The sequence below is a fragment of the Astyanax mexicanus genome, chromosome 25 (assembly GCF_023375975.1).
Source record: "Astyanax mexicanus isolate ESR-SI-001 chromosome 25, AstMex3_surface, whole genome shotgun sequence".
NCBI lineage: Eukaryota > Metazoa > Chordata > Actinopteri > Characiformes > Acestrorhamphidae > Astyanax > Astyanax mexicanus.
In genome coordinates, this window is record NC_064432.1 from 11,727,017 (window position 1) to 11,745,916 (window position 18,900).

The window sequence follows — 18,900 nt, forward strand, 5'->3', positions numbered from 1 at the left end:
GTGGGTTATGTGTGGTTTGAAGCGTGTGTGGTGTGGGTTATGTGTGGTTTGAAGCGTGTGTGGTGTGGGGTATGTGTGGTTTGAAGTGTGTGTGGTGTGGGGTATGTGTGGTTTGAAGTGTGTGTGGTGTGGTGTGTGGTGTGTTGTGTGTGTAGTGTTGTATTGGTTCTGGTGTGGGTTGTGTTCAGCAGTCTCTTCTCCATACAGATACAGTACTGAGGAGCAGGGCAGAGAGGGGGGCCGTGCGCAGGATCGGCTGGTGTGTGTGAGATGGCCAACATTCCGCCCATTCATTCCTATGGGGAAAGTTCGTACGATAATTTTACGAAAACCGTAAATCGTATCAGTGAGATCAGCATATCGTCTGAAACGTGAATTTCGTGGTTCTAGCTTGAAAATTGTGACTTTTAGAGCAGTTTGAAAAAAGTGTGAATGGAAGTCTATGGGGAAAAAAGTGACTTTGACGGAACCGTGCTAGAACCCTGGTTCTCCGATCGCTTAGAAAAGCACAAGCACACTCCACGGCTATGGGTTCTACCATCCTGTGAAGTTTGGTGGTTCTAGCTCGAAAACTGTAGGAGGAGTAGCGTTGAGAAATTTTAGCGTAGAATAATAATAATAACTAGAAAAGGAAAGTTCGATCGAACTTTAAGTTGGCTTGGAAAAGTACGTTAAATAGTTAAATAACGTTGAATAGTAAAAATGGTTGCTAAGATATTTCTGTCTAAAGCGTGTGAAGAGTGGTTGCTATGCTGTTGACTTTCGGCTAAATGTTGAAGTCCAAAAAGTTTTGGCTAACATGGTGAAAAGCTTATAATTATCTTATAAAGTAAAGTGTTGCTAAGTGGTTGCTAGGTAGTTGCTAGGCAGTTGCTAATGTAGTCCACATCGTTGCTTAGTGCTTGCTAATTGGTTGCTAGGCAGTTGCGAACATATTCCAGGTGGTTGCTAAGCTGTTGCTAACTTGTTGCTAGGCAATTCCTAACGTATTCCAAATGGTTTTTAAGTGGTTATTAGGCAGTTTCTAATATTTTCCAGGTGGTTGCTAACTGGTTGCTATGGTATCTGGGGTGGTTGCTAAGGTGTTGCTAGGTGGTTGCTAAGGTGTTGCTATGGTATCTGGGGTGGTTGCTAAGGTGTTGCTAGGTGGTTGCTAGAGGGTTGCTAGGTGGTTGCTAAGGTGTTGCTATGGGATCCGGGGTGGTTGCTAAGGTGTTGCTATGGTATCCGGGTTGGTTGCTAAGGTGTTGCTAGGTGGTTGCTAAGGTGTTGCTATGGTATCCAGGGTGGTTGCTAAGGTGTTGCTAGGTGGTTGCTAGGGTGTTGCTAGGCGGTTGCTATGGTATCCAGGGTGGTTGCTAAGGTGTTGCTAGGTGGTTGCTAAGGTGTTGCTATGGTATCCTGGGTGGTTGCTAAGGTGTTGCTAGGTGGTTGCTATGGTGTTGCTATGGTATCCAGGGTGGTTGCTAAGGTGTTGCTAGGTGGTTGCTAAGGTGTTGCTATGGTATCCTGGGTGGTTGCTAAGGTGTTGCTAGGTGGTTGCTAGGCAGTAGCTAAGGTGTTGCTATGGTATCCTGGGTGGTTGCTAAGGTGTTGCTAGGTGGTTGCTAAGGTGTTGCTAGGTGGTTGCTAAGGTGTTGCAATGGTATCCGGGGTGGTTGCTAAGGTGTTGCTAGGTGGTTGCTAGGCGGTTGCTTAGGTGTTGCTATGGTATCCGGGGTGGTTGCTACGGTGTTTCTAAGTGGTTGCTAAGGTGTTGCTAGGTGGTTGCTAAGGTGTTGCTATGGTATCCAGGGTGGTTGCTAAGGTGTTGCTAGGTGGTTGCTAAGGTGTTGCTATGGTATCCAGGGTGGTTGCTAAGGTGTTGCTAGGTGGTTGCTAGGTGGTTGCTAGGGTGTTGCTAGGTGGTTGCTAAGGTGTTGCTATGGTATCCAGGGTGGTTGCAAAGGTGTTGCTAGGTGGTTGCTAGGGTGTTGCTAGGTGGTTGCTAAGGTGTTGCTAGGTGGTTGCTAAGGTGTTGCTATGGTATCCAGGGTGGTTGCTAAGGTGTTGCTAGGTGGTTGCTAAGGTGTTGCTAGGTGGTTGCTAAGGTGTTGCTATGGTATCCGGGGTGGTTGCTAAGGTGTTGCTAGGTGGTTGCAAGGTGGTTGCTAAGGTGTTGCTAGGTGGTTGCTAGGGTGTTGCTAGGTGGTTGCTAAGGTTTTGCTAGGTGGTTGCTAAGGTGTTGCTATGCTATCCAGGGTGGTTGCTAAGGTGTTGCTAGGTGGTTGCTAAGGTGTTGCTATGGTATCCGGGGTGGTTGCTAAGGTGTTGCTAGGTGGTTGCTAGACGGTTGCTAGGCGGTTGCTAAGGTGTTGCTATGGTGTCTGTGGTGGTTGCTAAGGTGTTGCTAGGTGGTTGCTAAGATGTTGCTATGGTATCTGGGGTGGTTGCTAAGGTGTTGCTAGGTGTATCTGACTGGTCGCTAGGCAGTTGCTACCATTTCTAAAGTGGTTGCTAAGCAGTTGCTAACGTTTTCCAGGTGGTTGCTAAGGTGTTGCTATCTGGTTGCTAGGCAGTTGCTAACGTATTACACATGGTTGCTAAGTGGTTGCTAGGCAGTTGCTAATGTTTTCCAGGTGGTTGCTAAGGTGTATCTAACTGGTTGCTAGGCAGTAGTAGATAAAAAGAAAGAGTGTTAAATGTAGAAGTACAGAAAAAGGGAGAGCCTGAAATAGAGAAGTAGAGAGAAAATCAGCGTGAGAAGTAGAGAAAGAACACCCGAGAATATGAGAAAAAGAGTGACAAGTAGAGAGAAATATTGAGCGAGAGAAAGAGAATTAGGGAAAAAGAGAGATCGAGAAATAAAGAAGTAGAGAAAGAAAGAGGATGTAGTAGAGAGATAGATAGAAAGAGAAAGCAAGACAGAAAAGTAGAGTGAAAGAGAAGTAGAGAGAAGAGCGAGAAATAAAGAGTAAGAGAGAAATAGAGAAATAGAAAAGTAGAAAGAAAGAGACATAGAAAAGTAGAGAGAGTGAGAAATAGAGAAGTAGAGAGAGAGTGAGAAAGAGAGAGTGAGAAATAGAGAAGAAGAGAGCAAAAGAGAGTGAGAAATAGAGAAGCAGAGAGAGAGTGAGAAATAGAGAAGTAGAGAGAGAGTGAGAAAGAGAGAGTGAGAAATAGAGAAGTAGAGAGTGAGAAATAGAGACGTAGAGAGAGAGTGAGAAAGAGAGTGAGAAATAGAGAAGTAGAGAGAGAGTGAGAAATAGAGACGTAGAGAGAGAGTGAAAAAGAGAGTGAGAAATATAGAAGTAGAGAGAGTGAGAAATATAGAAGTAGAGAGAGACAGTGAGAAATAGAGACGTAGAGAGAGAGTGAGAAAAAGAGAGTGAGATAGAGAAGTAGAGAGAGAGTGAGAAATAGAGTGAGAAATAGACGTAGAGAGAGAGTGAGAAAGAGAGTGAGAAATAGAGACGTAGAGAGAGAGTGAGAAATAGAGACGTAGAGAGAGAGTGAGAAAGAGAGTGAGAAATAGAGGAGAAGAGAGCAAAAGAGAGTGAGAAATAGAGAAGTAGAGAGCAAAAGAGAGAGTGAGAAGTAGAGAAGTAGAGAGCAAAAGAAAGAGTGAGAAATATAGAAATAGAGAGAGAGTGGGAAAGAGAGTGAGAATTAGAGAAGTAGAGAGCGAAAGAGAGAGTGAGAAAGAGAGAGTGGTTGCTAAGCAGTTAATAGGTGGTTGCAAAGCCCTGGCTGGGGTGCCGGGGTGTCCAAACTTTTGACTGATAGCTGCTCCATACAGCAGCTCCTCCATACACTCACAGTACTGGAGGAGCAGGGGAGAGAAGAGGTTCCGTGCGCAGAGCTGCTCGTGTGCGAGATGGAACTCTGGGCCCCCCATTCATTTCTATGGGAAAACTTCGTACGAAAATTGTACGAAAACCGTACGTCGTATCACTTCGCAACCTCCTATTAATTTTAAGATCTCGGTAAGATCTATAAGCTCGCCAAATTTGGTCTTCGTATCTCAAAAATTGTGGCGGTTACGGACGTTTAAAATTTCGCCCCATTCATTCCTATGGGGAAAAAATGCGTACGTTTACGAAGTTTTTACGAAAACCGTACGATAAATCGCTCCAAAAAGCACAAGCACGCTAAGTTGGCATAGGTCCTACGATCCGTGAAAGTTTCGTGATTCTACGTTGAAAGCTCTAGGAGGAGTAGCGTACAGAAAAAAAGGCGTAAGAATAATAATAATAATAATAATAATAAGAAGATTACGAAGAACAAGAAGTTGGCTTTTCCAAGCCAACTTAACTAGAAAAGGAAAGTTCGATAACGAACTTTAAGTTGGCTTGGAAAAGTACGTTAATAACGTTGAAAAAGTTAAAATGGTTGCTAAGATATTTCTGTCTAAAGCGTGTGAAGAGTGGTTGCTTTGCTGTTGACTTTCAGCTAAATGTTAAAGTCCAAAAAGTTTTGGCTAACATGGTGAAAAGCTAATATTTGTCTTATAAAGTAATATAAACACTTTACTTTATATATACCTATATAAAGTAAAGTGTTGCTAAGTGGTTGCTAGGTAGTTACTAGGCAGTTGCTAATGTATTCCACATCGTTGCTTAGTGTTTGCTAATTGGTTGCTAAGCAGATTCTTACATATTCCAGGTGGTTGCTAAGCTGTTGCTAACTGGTTGCTAGGCAATTGCTAATGTATTCCACATGGTTGTTAAGTGGTTGCTAGGCAGTTTCTAATATTTTCCAGGTGGTTGCTAAGTGGTTGCTAACTGGTTGCTATGCAGTTGCTAACATATTCCACATGGTTTCCAAGTGGTTGCTAAGGTGTTGATATGGTATCCGGGTTGGTTGCTTAGGTGTTGCTAGGTGGTTGCTAAGGTGTTGCTATGGTATCCAGGGTGGTTGGTAAGGTGTTGCTAGGTGGTTGCTAGGTGGTTGTTAAGGTGTTGCTATGGTATCTGGGGTGTTGCCAAGGTGTTGCTAGGTGGTTGCTAGGTGGTTGCTAAGGTGTTGCTATGTGGTTGCTAAGGTGTTGCTATGGTATCTGGGGTGGTTGCTAAGGTGTTGCTAGGTGGTTGCTAGGGTGTTGCTATGCTATCTGGGGTGGTTGGTAAGGTGTTGCTAGATGGTTGGTAAGGTGTTGCTATGGTATCCGGGGTGGTTGCTAAGGTGTTGCTAGGTGGTTGCTAAGGTGTTGTTATGGTATCCTGGGTGGTTGCTAAGGTGTTGCTAGGTGGTTGCTAGGCGGTTGCTAAGGTGTTGTTATGGTATCCGGGGTGGTTGCTAAAATGTTGCTAGGTGGTTGCTAAGGTGTTGCTATGGTATCCGGGGTGGTTGCTAAGGTGTTGCTAGGTGGTTGCTAAGGTGTTGCTAGGTGGTTGCTAAGGTGTTGCTATGGTATCTGGGGTGGTTGCTAAGGTGTTGCTAGGTGGTTGCTAAGGTGTTGCTAGGTGGTTGCTAAGGTGTTGCTAGGTGGTTGCTAAGGTGTTGCTATGGTATCTGTGGTGGTTGCTAAGGTGTTGCTATGGTATCCGGGTGGTTGCTAGGTGGTTGCTAATGTGTTGCTAGGCGGTTGCTAAGGTGTTGCTATGGTATCCAGGGTGGTTGCTAAGGTGTTGCTAGGCGGTTGCTAAGGTATTGCTATGGTATCCGGGGTGGTTGCTAAGGTGCTGCTAGGTGGTTGCAAGGTGGTTGCTAAGGTGTTGCTAGGCGGTTGCTAAGGTGTTGCTATGGTGTCTGGGGTGGTTCCTAAGGTGTTGCTAGGTGGTTGCTAAGGTGTTGCTATGGTATCTGGGGTGGTTGCTAAGGTGTTGCTAGATGGTTGCTAAGGTGTTGCTATGGTATCCAGGGTGGTTGCCAAGGTGTTGCTAGGTGGTTGCTAGGGTGTTGCTAGGTGGTTGCTAAGCGGTTGCTATGGTATCCGGGGTGGTTGCTAAGGTGTTGCTAGGCGGTTGCTATGGTATCCGGGTTGGTTGCTAAGGAGTTGCTAGGTGGTTGCTAAGGTGTTGCTAGATGGTTGCTAAGGTGTTGCTAGATGGTTGCTAAGGTGTTGCTATGGTATCCTGGGTGGCTGCTAAGGTGTTGCTAGGTGGTTGCTAGGTGGTTGCTAAGGTGTTGCTATGGTATCTGGGGTGGTTGCTAAGGTGTTGCTAGGTGGTTGCTAAGGTGTTGCTAGGTGGTTGCTAAGGTGTTGCTAGATGGTTGCTAAGGTGTTGCTATGGTATCCTGGGTGGCTGCTAAGGTGTTGCTAGGTGGTTGCTAGGTGGTTGCTAAGGTGTTGCTATGGTATCCGGGGTGGTTGCTAAGGTGTTGCTAGGTGGTTGCTAGGTGGTTGCTAAGGTGTTGCTATGGTATCCGAGGTGGTTGCTAAACGGTTGCTAAGCAGTTGCTAGGCAGTTGCTAACGTTTTCCAGGTGGTTGCTAAGGTGTTGCTAACTGGTTGCTAGGCAGTTGCTAACATATTCCACATGGTTGCTAAGTGGTTGCTAGGCAGTTATGATCATTTCTAAAGTGGTTGCTAAGTGGTTTCTAGGCAGTTGCTAACATTTTCCAGGTGGTTGCTAAGGTGTTGCTAACTGGTTGCTAGGCAGTTGCTAACATATTCCAGATGGTTGCTGAGCGGTTGTGATCATTTCTAAAGTGGTTGCTAGGCAGTTGCTAATGTTTACCAGGTGGTTGCTAAGGTGTTGATAACTGGTTGCTAGGTTGTTGCTATCATTTCTAAAATGGTTGAAGTAGAGAAAAAGAGAGAGTGTTAAATGTAGAAGTACAGAAAAAGGGAGAGCAAGAAATAAAGAAGTAGGGAGAAAACCGCGAGAAAAAGAGAAAGAACACGCGAGAATGTGAGAAAAAGAGTGACAAGTTGAGAGAAATATTGAGCGAGAAAAAGAGAATTAGAGAAAAAGGGACATCGAGAAATAAAGAAGTAGAGAAAGAAAGAGGAAGTAGTAGAGAGATAGATAGAAAGAGAAAGCAAGACATAGAAAAGTAGAGTGAAAGAGAAGTAGAGAGAAGAGCGAGAAATAAAGAAAGAGTAAGAGAGAATAGAGAAATAGAAAAGTAGCGAGAAAGAGAAATTGAGACGTAGAGAGAGAGAGTGAGAGAGAAAGAAAGAGTGAGAAATAGAGAAGTAGAGAGTAAAAGAGAGAGTGAGAAATAGAGACATAGAGAGAGAGTGAGAAAGAGAGTGAGAAATTCAGAAGTAGAGTGAGAAAGAGAGTGAGAAATAGAGAAGTAGAGAGCAAAAGAGAGTGAGAAATAGAGAAGTAGAGAGAGAGAGTGAGAAAGAGAGTGTGAGAAATAGAGACGTAGAGAGAGAGTGAGAAAGAAAGAGTGAGAAATAGAGAAGTAGAGAGCAAAAGAGAGTGAGAAATAGAGAAGTAGAGAGCAAAAGAGAGAGTGAGAAATAGAGACGTAGAGAGAGTGAGAAAGAGAGAAGTAGAGAGCAAAAGAGAGAGTGAGAAGTAGAGAGCAAAAGAGAGAGCGAGAAGTAGAGAGCAAAAGAGAGAGTGAGAAATAGAGAAGTAGAAAGCAAAAGAGAGTGTGAGAAGTAGAGAGCAAAAGAGAGAGTGAGAAATAGAGAAGCAGAGAGCAAAAGAGAGAGTGAGAAGTAGAGAAGTAGAGAGCAAAAGAGAGAGTGAGAAGTAGATAAGTAGAGAGCAAAAGAGAGAGTGAGAAACAGAGAAGTAGAGAGCAAAAGAGAGAGTGAAAAGTAGAGAGAGAGTGAGAAAGAGAGAGTGAGAGAAGTAGAGAGAGAGTGAGAAAGAGAGAGTGAGAGAGAGAGTGAAAAAGAGAGAGTGGTTGCTAAACAGGTAATAGGTGGTTGCTAAACCCTGGCTGGGGTGCCGGGGTGTCCAAACTTTTGACTGATAGCTGCTCCATACAGCAGCTCCTCCATACACTCACAGTACTGGAGGAGCAGGGGAGAGAAGGGGTTCCGTGCGCAGAGCTGCTCGTGTGCGAGATGGAACTCTGGGCCCCCCATTCATTTCTATGGGAAAACTTCGTACGAAAATTGTACGAAAACCGTACGTCGTATCGCTTCGCAACCTGCTATTAATTTTAAGATCTCGGTAAGATCTATAAGCTCGCCAAATTTGGTCTTCGTATCTCAAAAATTGTGGCAGTTACGGACGTTTAAAATTTCGCCCCATTCATTCCTATGGGGAAAAAATGCGTACGTTTACGAAGTTTTTACGAAAACCGTACGATAAATCGCTCCAAAAAGCACAAGCACGCTAAGTTGGCATAGGTCCTACGATCCGTGAAAGTTTCGTGATTCTACGTTGAAAGCTCTAGGAGGAGTAGCGTACAGAAAAAAAGGCGTAAGAATAATAATAATAACTAGAAAAGGCAAAGTTCGTGAACGAACTTTAAGTTGGCTTGGAAAAGAACGCTAATAACGTTAAAAAGTTAAAATGGTTGCTAAGCTTTTTCCGTCTGAAGAGTGTGAAGAGTCATTGATATGCTGTTAACTTTTGGCTAAACCCTAAATGCTAAAAACGCTGAAATCTAAAAACATTTGGTTAAACGCTGAAATCTAAAATTGTTTGATTAAACGCTGAAATCTAAAAACGTTTCGTTAAACGCTGAAATCTAAAAACATTTGGTTAAACGCTGAAATCTAAAAACGTTTGGTTAAACGCTGAAATCTAAAAACGTTTGATTAAACGCTGAAATCTAAAAACGTTTGGTTAAACGCTGAAATCTAAAAACATTTGGTTAAACGCTGAAATCTAAAAACGTTTGTTTAAATGCTGAAATCGTAAAACTTTTGGTTAAACTTTTGATTGCTAATGTGTTGCTAGGCAGTTGCTATCATTTCTGAAAAGGTTGCTAAGCTGTTGCTAGGCAGTTGCTAATGTTTTCCAGGTGGTTGCTAAGCTGTTGCTAACTGGTTGCTAGGCAGTTGCTAATGTTTTCCAGGTGGTTGCTAAGTGGTTGCTAGGCAGTTGCTAACGTATTCCAGGTGGTTGCTAGGCAGTTGCTAAGTAGTTGCTAGGCAGTTGCTAACGTTTTCCAAGTGGTTGCTAGGCAGTTGCTAAGTGGTTGCTAGGCAGTTGCTAACGTTTTCCAGGTGGTTGCTAAGTGGTTGCTAGGCAGTTGCTAACGTATTCCAGGTGGTTGCTAGGCAGTTGCTAAGTGGTTGCTAGGCAGTTGCTAACGTTTTCCAGGTGGTTGCTAAGTGGTTCCTAGGCAGTTGCTAATGTTTTCCAGGTGGTTGCTAAGTGGTTGCTAGGCAGTTGCTAACATATTCCAGGTGGTTGCTAGGCAGTTGCTAAGTGGTTGCTAGGCAGTTGCTAACGTTTTCCAAGTGGTTGCTAGGCAGTTGCTTAGTGGTTGCTAGGCAGTTGCTAACGTTTTCCAGGTGGTTGCTAATTGGTTGCTAGGCAGTTGCTAACATATTCCAGGTGGTTGCTAGGCAGTTGCTAAGTGGTTGCTAGGCAGTTGCTAACGTTTTCCAGGTGGTTGCTAAGTGGTTGGTAGGCAGTTGCTAACGTTTTCCAGGTGGTTGCTAAGTGGTTGCTAGGCAGTTGCTAACGTTTTCCAGGTGGTTGCTAGCAGTTGCTAAGTGGTTGCTAGGCAGTTGCTAACGTTTTCCAAGTGGTTGCTAGGCAGTTGCTAAGTGGTTGCTAGGCAGTTGCTAACATTTTCCAGGTGGTTGCTAAGTGGTTGCTAGGTAGTTGCTAACATATTCCAGGTGGTTGCTAGGCAGCTGCTAAGTGGTTGCTAGGCAGTTGCTAACGTTTTCCAGGTGGTTGCTAAGTGGTTGCTAGGCAGTTGCTAACGTTTTCCAGGTGGTTGCTAGGCAGTTGCTAAGTGGTTGCTAGGCAGTTGCTAACGTTTTCCAAGTGGTTGCTAGGCAGTTGCTAAGTGGTTGCTAGGCAATTGCTAACGTTTTCCAGGTGGTTGCTAAGTGGTTGTTAGGCAGTTGCTAACGTTTTCCAGGTGGTTGCTAGACAGTTGCTAAGTTGTTGCTAGGCAGTTGCTAACGTTTTCCAGGTGGTTGCTAAGTGGTTGCTAGGCAGTTGCTAACGTATTCCAGGTGGTTGCTAGGCAGTTGCTAAGTGGTTGCTAGGCAGTTGCTAACGTTTTCCAGGTGGTTGCTCAGTGGTTGCTAGGCAGTTGCTAACGTTTTCCAGGTGGTTGCTAAGTGGTTGCTAGGCAGTTGCTAACGTATTCCAGGTGGTTGCTAAGGTGTTGCTAAGTGGTTGCTAGGCAGTTACTAACGTTTTCCAGGTGGTTGCTAAGGTGGTTGCTAAGCAGTTAATAGGTGGTTGCTAAACCCTGGCTGGGGTGCCGGGGTGTCCAAACTTTTGACTGATAGCTGCTCCATACAGCAGCTCCTCCATACACTCACAGTACTGGAGGAGCAGGGGAGAGAAGGGGTTCCGTGCGCAGAGCTGCTCGTGTGTGAGATGGAACTCTGGGCCCCCCATTCATTTCTATGGGAAAACTTCGTACGACATTTGTACGAAAACCATACGTCATATCACTTCGCAACCTCTATTAGTTTAAAGATCTCGATAAGATCTATAAGCTGGCCGAATTTGGTGTTTGTATCTCAAAAATTGTGGCGGTTACGGATGTTTAAAAATTCTCCCCATTCATTCCTATGGGAAAAAAATGCGTACGTTTACGAAGTTTTTACGAAAACCGTACGATATATCGCTTCAAAAAGCACAAGCAACCTAAGTTGGTATAGGTACTACGATACTGCAAAATTTCGTGATTCTACGTTAAAAGCTGTAGGAGGAGTAGCGTTACAGAAATTGTGGCGAGAATAATAATAATAATAATAAGAAGATTACGAAGAACAATAAGTTGGCTTTTCCAAGCCAACTTAACTAGAAAAGGAAAGTTCGATAACGAACTTTAAGTTGGCTTGGAAAAGTACGTTAGTAACGTTGAATAGTTAAAATGGTTGCTAAGATATTTCTGTCTAAAGCGTGTGAAGAGTGGTTGCTATGCTGTTGACTTTCGGCTAAATGTTGAAGTCCAAAAAGTTTTGGCTAACATGGTGAAAAGCTTATAATTATCTTATAAAGTAAAGTGTTGCTAAGTGGTTGCTAGGTAGTTGCTAGGCAGTTGCTAATGTAGTCCACATCGTTGCTTAGTGTTTGCTAATTGGTTGCTAGGCAGTTGCGAACATATTCAAGGTGGTTGCTAAGCTGTTGCTAACTTGTTGCTAGGCAACTCCTAACGTATTCCAAATGGTTTTTAAGTGGTTATTAGGCAGTTTCTAATATTTTCCAGGTGGTTGCTAACTGGTTGCTATGGTATCCGGGGTGGTTGCTAAGGTGTTGCTAGGTGGTTGCTAAGGTGTTGCTATGGTATCTGGGGTGGTTGCTAAGGTGTTGCTAGGTGATTGCTAGAGGGTTAATAGGTGGTTGCTAAGGTGTTGCTATGGGATCCGGGGTGGTTGCTAAGGTGTTGCTATGGTATCCGGGTTGGTTGCTAAGGTGTTGCTAGGTGGTTGCTAAGGTGTTGCTATGGTATCCAGGGTGGTTGCTAAGGTGTTGCTAGGTGGTTGCTAGGGTGTTGCTAGGCGGTTGCTATGGTATCCAGGTTGGTTGCTAAGGTGTTGCTAGGTGGTTGCTAAGGTGTTGCTATGGTATCCGGGGTGGTTGCTAAGGTGTTGCTAGGTGGTTGCTAAGGTGTTGCTATGGTATCCTGGGTGGTTGCTAAGGTGTTGCTAGGTGGTTGCTATGGTGTTGCTATGGTATCCAGGGTGGTTGCTAAGGTGTTGCTAGGTGGTTGCTAAGGTGTTGCTATGGTATCCTGGGTGGTTGCTAAGGTGTTGCTAGGTGGTTGCTAGGCAGTCGCTAAGGTGTTGCTATGGTATCCTGGGTGGTTGCTAAGGAGTTTCTAGGTGGTTGCTAAGGTGTTGCTAGGTGGTTGCTAAGGTGTTGCTAGGTGGTTGCTAAGGTGTTGCAATGGTATCCGGGGTGGTTGCTAAGGTGTTGCTAGGTGGTTGCTAGGCGGTTGCTTAGGTGTTGCTATGGTATCCGGGGTGGTTGCTACGGTGTTTCTAAGTGGTTGCTAAGGTGTTGCTAGGTGGTTGCTAAGGTGTTGCTATGGTATCCAGGGTGGTTGCTAAGGTGTTGCTAGGTGGTTGCTAAGGTGTTGCTATGGTATCCAGGGTGGTTGCTAAGGTGTTGCTAGGTGGTTGCTAGGTGGTTGCTAGGGTGTTGCTAGGTGGTTGCTAAGGTGTTGCTATGGTATCCAGGGTGGTTGCAAAGGTGTTGCTAGGTGGTTGCTAGGTGGTTGCTAGGGTGTTACTAGGTGGTTGCTAAGGTGTTGCTAGGTGGTTGCTAAGGTGTTGCTATGGTATCCAGGGTGGTTGCTAAGGTGTTGCTAGGTGGTTGCTAAGGTGTTGCTAGGTGGTTGCTAAGGTGTTGCTATGGTATCCGGGGTGGTTGCTAAGGTGTTGCTAGGTGGTTGCAAGGTGGTTGCTAAGGTGTTGCTAGGTGGTTGCTAGGGTGTTGCTAGGTGGTTGCTAAGGTTTTGCTAGGTGGTTGCTAAGGTGTTGCTATGGTATCCAGGGTGGTTGCTAAGGTGTTGCTAGGTGGTTGCTAAGGTGTTGCTATGGTATCCGGGGTGGTTGCTAAGGTGTTGCTAGGTGGTTGCTAGGCGGTTGCTAGGCGGTTGCTAAGGTGTTGCTATGGTGTCTGTGGTGGTTGCTAAGGTGTTGCTAGGTGGTTGCTAAGATGTTGCTATGGTATCTGGGGTGGTTGCTAAGCTGTTGCTAGGTGTATCTGACTGGTCGCTAGGCAGTTGCTACCATTTCTAAAGTGGTTGCTAAGCAGTTGCTAACGTTTTCCAGGTGGTTGCTAAGGTGTTGCTATCTGGTTGCTAGGCAGTTGCTAACGTATTACACATGGTTGCTAAGTGGTTGCTAGGCAGTTGCTAATGTTTTCCAGGTGGTTGCTAAGGTGTATCTAACTGGTTGCTAGGCAGTAGTAGATAAAAAGAAAGAGTGTTAAATGTAGAAGTACAGAAAAAGGGAGAGTCTGAAATAGAGAAGTAGAGAGAAAATCAGCGTGAGAAGTAGAGAAAGAACACCCGAGAATGTGAGAAAAAGAGTGACAAGTAGAGAGAAATATTGAGCGAGAGAAAGAGAATTAGGGAAAAAGAGAGATCGAGAAATAAAGAAGTAGAGAAAGAAAGAGGATGTAGTAGAGAGATAGATAGAAAGAGAAAGCAAGACAGAAAAGTAGAGTGAAAGAGAAGTAGAGAGAAGAGCGAGAAATAAAGAGTAAGAGAGAAATAGAGAAATAGAAAAGTAGAAAGAGACATAGAAAAGTAGAGAGAGTGAGAAATAGAGAAGTAGAGAGAGAGTGAGAAAGAGAGAGTGAGAAATAGAGAAGAGAGCAAAAGAGAGTGAGAAATAGAGAAGCAGAGAGAGAGTGAGAAATAGAGAAGTAGAGAGAGAGTGAGAAAGAGAGAGTGAGAAATAGAGAAGTAGAGAGAGTGAGAAATAGAGACGTAGAGAGAGAGTGAGAAAGAGAGAGTGAGATAGAGAAGTAAAGAGAGAGTGAGATAGAGAAGTAGAGAGAGTGAGAAATAGAGTGAGAAATAGACGTAGAGAGAGAGTGAGAAAGAGAGTGAGAAATAGAGACGTAGAGAGAGAGTGAGAAATAGAGTGAGAAATAGAGACGTAGAGAGAGAGTGAGAAAGAGAGTGAGAAATAGAGGAGTAGAGAGCAAAAGAGAGTGAGAAATAGAGAAGTAGAGAGCAAAAGAAAGAGTGAGAAATATAGAAATAGAGAGAGAGTGGGAAAGAGAGTGAGAATTAGAGAAGTAGAGAGCGAAAGAGAGAGTGAGAAAGAGAGAGTGGTTGCTAAGCAGTTAATAGGTGGTTGCAAAGCCCTGGCTGGGGTGCCGGGGTGTCCAAACTTTTGACTGATAGCTGCTCCATACAGCAGCTCCTCCATACACTCACAGTACTGGAGGAGCAGGGGAGAGAAGGGGTTCCGTGCGCAGAGCTGCTCGTGTGCGAGATGGAACTCTGGGCCCCCCATTCATTTCTATGGGAAAACTTCGTACGAAAATTGTACGAAAACCGTACGTCGTATCACTTCGCAACCTCCTATTAATTTTAAGATCTCGGTAAGATCTATAAGCTCGCCAAATTTGGTCTTCGTATCTCAAAAATTGTGGCGGTTACGGACGTTTAAAATTTCGCCCCATTCATTCCTATGGGGAAAAAATGCGTACGTTTACGAAGTTTTTACGAAAACCGTACGATAAATCGCTCCAAAAAGCACAAGCACGCTATGTTGGCATAGGTCCTACGATCCGTGAAAGTTTCGTGATTCTACGTTGAAAGCTCTAGGAGGAGTAGCGTACAGAAAAAAAGGCGTAAGAATAATAATAATAACTAGAAAAGGAAAGTTCGATAACGAACTTTAAGTTGGCTTGGAAAAGTACGTTAAATAGTTAAATAACGTTGAATAGTTAAAATGGTTGCTAAGATATTTCTGTCTAAAGCGTGTGAAGAGTGGTTGCTATGCTGTTGACTTTCGGCTAAATGTTGAAGTCCAAAAAGTTTTGGCTAACATGGTGAAAAGCTTATAATTATCTTATAAAGTAAAGTGTTGCTAAGTGGTTGCTAGGTAGTTGCTAGGCAGTTGCTAATGTAGTCCACATCGTTGCTTAGTGCTTGCTAATTGGTTGCTAGGCAGTTGTGAACATATTCCAGGTGGTTGCTAAGCTGTTGCTAACTTGTTGCTAGGCAATTCCTAACGTATTCCAAATGGTTTTTAAGTGGTTATTAGGCAGTTTCTAATATTTTCCAGGTGGTTGCTAACTGGTTGCTATGGTATCTGGGGTGGTTGCTAAGGTGTTGCTAGGTGGTTGCTAAGGTGTTGCTATGGTATCTGGGGTGGTTGCTAAGGTGTTGCTAGGTGGTTGCTAGAGGGTTGCTAGGTGGTTGCTAAGGTGTTGCTATGGGATCCGGGGTGGTTGCTAAGGTGTTGCTATGGTATCCGGGTTGGTTGCTAAGGTGTTGCTAGGTGGTTGCTAAGGTGTTGCTATGGTATCCAGGGTGGTTGCTAAGGTGTTGCTAGGTGGTTGCTAGGGTGTTGCTAGGCGGTTGCTATGGTATCCAGGGTGGTTGCTAAGGTGTTGCTAGGTGGTTGCTAAGGTGTTGCTAGGTGGTTGCTATGGTGTTGCTATGGTATCCGGGGTGGTTGCTAAGGTGTTGCTAGGTGGTTGCTAAGGTGTTGCTAGGTGGTTGCTATGGTGTTGCTATGGTATCCGGGGTGGTTGCTAAGGTGTTGCTAGGTGGTTGCTAAGGTGTTGCTATGGTATCCGGGGTGGTTGCTAAGGTGTTGCTAGGTGGTTGCAAGGTGGTTGCTAAGGTGTTGCTAGGTGGTTGCTAGGGTGTTGCTAGGTGGTTGCTAAGGTTTTGCTAGGTGGTTGCTAAGGTGTTGCTATGGTATCCAGGGTGGTTGCTAAGGTGTTGCTAGGTGGTTGCTAGGTGGTTGCTAGGGTGTTGCTAGGTGGTTGCTAAGGTGTTGATTTGGTATCCAGGGTGGTTGCTAAGGTGTTGCTAGGTGGTTGCTAAGGTGTTGCTATGGTATCCGGGGTGGTTGCTAAGGTGTTGCTAGGTGGTTGCTAAGGTGTTGCTAGGTGGTTGCTAGGGTGTTGCTAGGTGGTTGCTAAGGTTTTGCTAGGTGGTTGCTAAGGTGTTGCTATGGTATCCAGGGTGGTTGCTAAGGTGTTGCTAGGTGGTTGCTAAGGTGTTGCTATGGTATCCGGGGTGGTTGCTAAGGTGTTGCTAGGTGGTTGCTAAGGTGTTGCTATGCTATCCTGGGTGGTTGCTAAGGTGTTGCTAGGTGGTTGCTAGGCAGTTGCTAAGGTGTTGCTATGGTATCCTGGGTGGTTGCTAAGGTGTTTCTAGGTGGTTGCTAAGGTGTTGCTATGGTATCCGGGGTGGTTGCTAAGGTGTTGCTAGGTGGTTGCTAGGCGGTTGCTTAAGTGTTGCTATGGTATCCGGGGTGGATGCTATGGTGTGGTTGCTAAGGTGTTGCTAGGTGGTTGCTAAGGTGTTGCTATGGTATCCAGGGTGGTTGCTAAGGTGTTGCTAGGTGGTTGCTAAGGTGTTGCTATGGTATCCTGGGTGGTTGCTAAGGTGTTTCTAGGTGGTTGCTAAGGTGTTGCTAGGTGGTTGCTAAGGTGTTGCTATGGTATCCAGGGTGGTTGCTAAGGTGTTGCTAGGTGGTTGCTAGGGCATTGCTAGGTGGTTGCTAAGGTGTTGCTAGGTGGTTGCTAAGGTGTTGCTATGGTATCCAGGGTGGTTGCTAAGGTGTTGCTAGGTGGTTGCTAAGGTGTTGCTAGGTGGTTGCTAAGGTGTTGCTATGGTATCCGGGGTGGTTGCTAAGGTGTTGCTAGGTGGTTGCAAGGTGGTTGCTAAGGTGTTGCTAGGCGGTTGCTAAGGTGTTGCTATGGTGTCTAGGGTGGTTGCTAAGGTGTTGCTAGGTGGTTGCTAAGATGTTGCTATGGTATCTGGGGTGGTTGCTAAGGTGTTGCTAGGTGTATCTAACTGGTCGCTAGGCAGTTGCTACCATTTCTAAAGTGGTTGCTAAGCAGTTGCTAGGCAGTTGCTAACGTTTTCCAGGTGGTTGCTAAGGTGTTGCTATCTGGTTGCTAGGCAGTTGCTAACGTATTACACATGGTTGCTAAGTGGTTGCTAGGCAGTTGCTAATGTTTTCCAGGTGGTTGCTAAGGTGTATCTAACTGGTTCCTAGGCAGTAGTAGATAAAAAGAAAGAGTGTTAAATGTAGAAGTACAGAAAAAGGGAGAGCCTGAAATAGAGAAGTAGAGAGAAAATCAGCGTGAGAAGTAGAGAAAGAACACCCGAGAATGTGAGAAAAAGAGTGACAAGTAGAGAGAAATATTGAGCGAGAGAAAGAGAATTAGGGAAAAAGAGAGATCGAGAAATAAAGAAGTAGAGAAAGAAAGAGGATGTAGTAGAGAGATAGATAGAAAGAGAAAGCAAGACAGAAAAGTAGAGTGAAAGAGAAGTAGTGAGAAGAGCGAGAAATAAAGAGAGAGTAAGAGAGAAATAGAGAAATAGAAAAGTAGAAAGAAAGAGACATAGAAAAGTAGAGAGAGTGAGAAAGAGAGAGTGAGAAATAGAGAAGTAGAGAGAGAGTGAGAAAGAGAGAGTGAGAAATAGAGAAGTAGAGAGAGTGAGAAATAGAGACGTAGAGAGAGAGTGAGAAAGAGAGTGAGAAATAGAGAAGTAGAGAGAGAGTGAGAAATAGAGACGTAGAGAGAGAGTGAAAAAGAGAGTGAGAAATATAGAAGTAGAGAGAGTGAGAAATAAAGAGAAATAGAGACGTAGAGAGAGAGTGAAAAAGAGAGTGAGAAATATAGAAGTAGAGAGAGTGAGAAATATAGAAGTAGAGAGAGAGAGTGAGAAATAGAGACGTAGAGAGATAGTGAGAAATAGAGACGTAGAGAGAGAGTGAGAAAGAGTGAGAAATAGAGAAGTAGAGAGAGTGAGAAATAGAGACGTAGAAAAGAGTGAGAAAGAGAGAGTGAGAAATAGAGAAGTAGAGAGAGAGTGAGAAATAGAGACGTAGAGAGAGAGTGAGAAATAGAGAAGTAGAGAGCAAAAGAGAGAGTGAGAAGTAGAGAGCAAAAGAGAGAGTGAGACAGAGAAGTAGAGAGCAAACGAGAGAGTGAGAAGTAGAGAAGTATAGAGCAAAAGAAAGAGTGAGAAATAGAGAAGTAGAGAGAGAGTGGGAAAGAGAGAGTGAGATAGAGAAGTAGAGAGAGAGTGAGAAATAGAGACGTAGAGAGAGTGAGAAAGAGAGAGTGAGATAGAGAAGTAGAGAGAGAGTGAGAAATAGAGTGAGAAATAGAGACGTAGAGAGAGAGTGAGAAAGAGAGTGAGAAATAGAGGAGTAGAGAGCAAAAGAGACTGAGAAATAGAGAAGTAGAGAGCAAAAGAGAGAGTGAGAAGTAGAGAAGTAGAGAGCAAAAGAAAGAGTGAGAAATATAGAAATAGAGAGAGAGTGGGAAAGAGAGTGAGAATTAGAGAAGTAGAGAGCGAAAGAGAGAGTGAGAAAGAGAGAGTGGTTGCTAAGCAGTTAATAGGTGGTTGCTAAACCCTGGCTGGGGTGCCGGGGTGTCCAAACTTTTGACTGATAGCTGCTCCATACAGCAGCTCCTCCATACACTCACAGTACTGGAGGAGCAGGGGAGAGAAGGGGTTCCGTGCGCAGAGCTGCTCGTGTGCGAGATGGAACTCTGGGCCCCCCATTCATTTCTATGGGAAAACTTCGTACGAAAATTGTACGAAAACCGTACGTCGTATCGCTTCGCAACCTGCTATTAATTTAAAGATCTCGGTAAGATCTATAAGCTCGCCAAATTTGGTCTTCGTATCTCAAAAATTGTGGCGGTTACGGACGTTTAAAATTTCGCCCCATTCATTCCTATGGGGAAAAAATGCGTACGTTTACGAAGTTTTTACGAAAACCGTACGATAAATCGCTCCAAAAAGCACAAGCACGCTAAGTTGGCATAGGTCCTACGATCCGTGAAAGTTTCGTGATTCTACGTTGAAAGCTCTAGGAGGAGTAGCGTACAGAAAAAAAGGCGTAAGAATAATAATAACTAGAAAAGGAAAGTTCGATAACGAACTTTAAGTTGGCTTGGAAAAGTACGTTATTAACGTTGAATAGTTAAAATGGTTGCTAAGATATTTCTGTCTAAAGCGTGTGAAGAATGGTTGCTATGCTGTTGACTTTCGGCTAAATGTTGAAGTCCAAAAAGTTTTGGCTAACATGGTGAAAAGCTTATAATTATCTTATAAAGTAAAGTGTTGCTAAGTGGTTGCTAGGTAGTTGCTAGGCAGTTGCTAATGTAGTCCACATCGTTGCTTAGTGTT

The 18,900-nt window shown here is 44.3% G+C and overlaps 2 long non-coding RNA genes across 2 annotated transcripts; both read left to right on the forward strand.

The window, feature by feature from the left end:
- The first annotated feature begins 1,955 nt into the window (after positions 1–1,955).
- Positions 1,956–12,693, forward strand: LOC125787730 (uncharacterized). Its single transcript, XR_007429506.1, has 3 exons — positions 1,956–2,014; positions 11,684–12,236; positions 12,607–12,693. It is a non-coding gene; the product is annotated as an uncharacterized LOC125787730 (long non-coding RNA).
- LOC125787728 (uncharacterized) lies at positions 2,202–2,909 on the forward strand. The gene is made up of 2 exons (XR_007429503.1): positions 2,202–2,275; positions 2,352–2,909. It is a non-coding gene; the product is annotated as an uncharacterized LOC125787728 (long non-coding RNA).
- Positions 12,694–18,900: the final 6,207 nt, after the last annotated feature.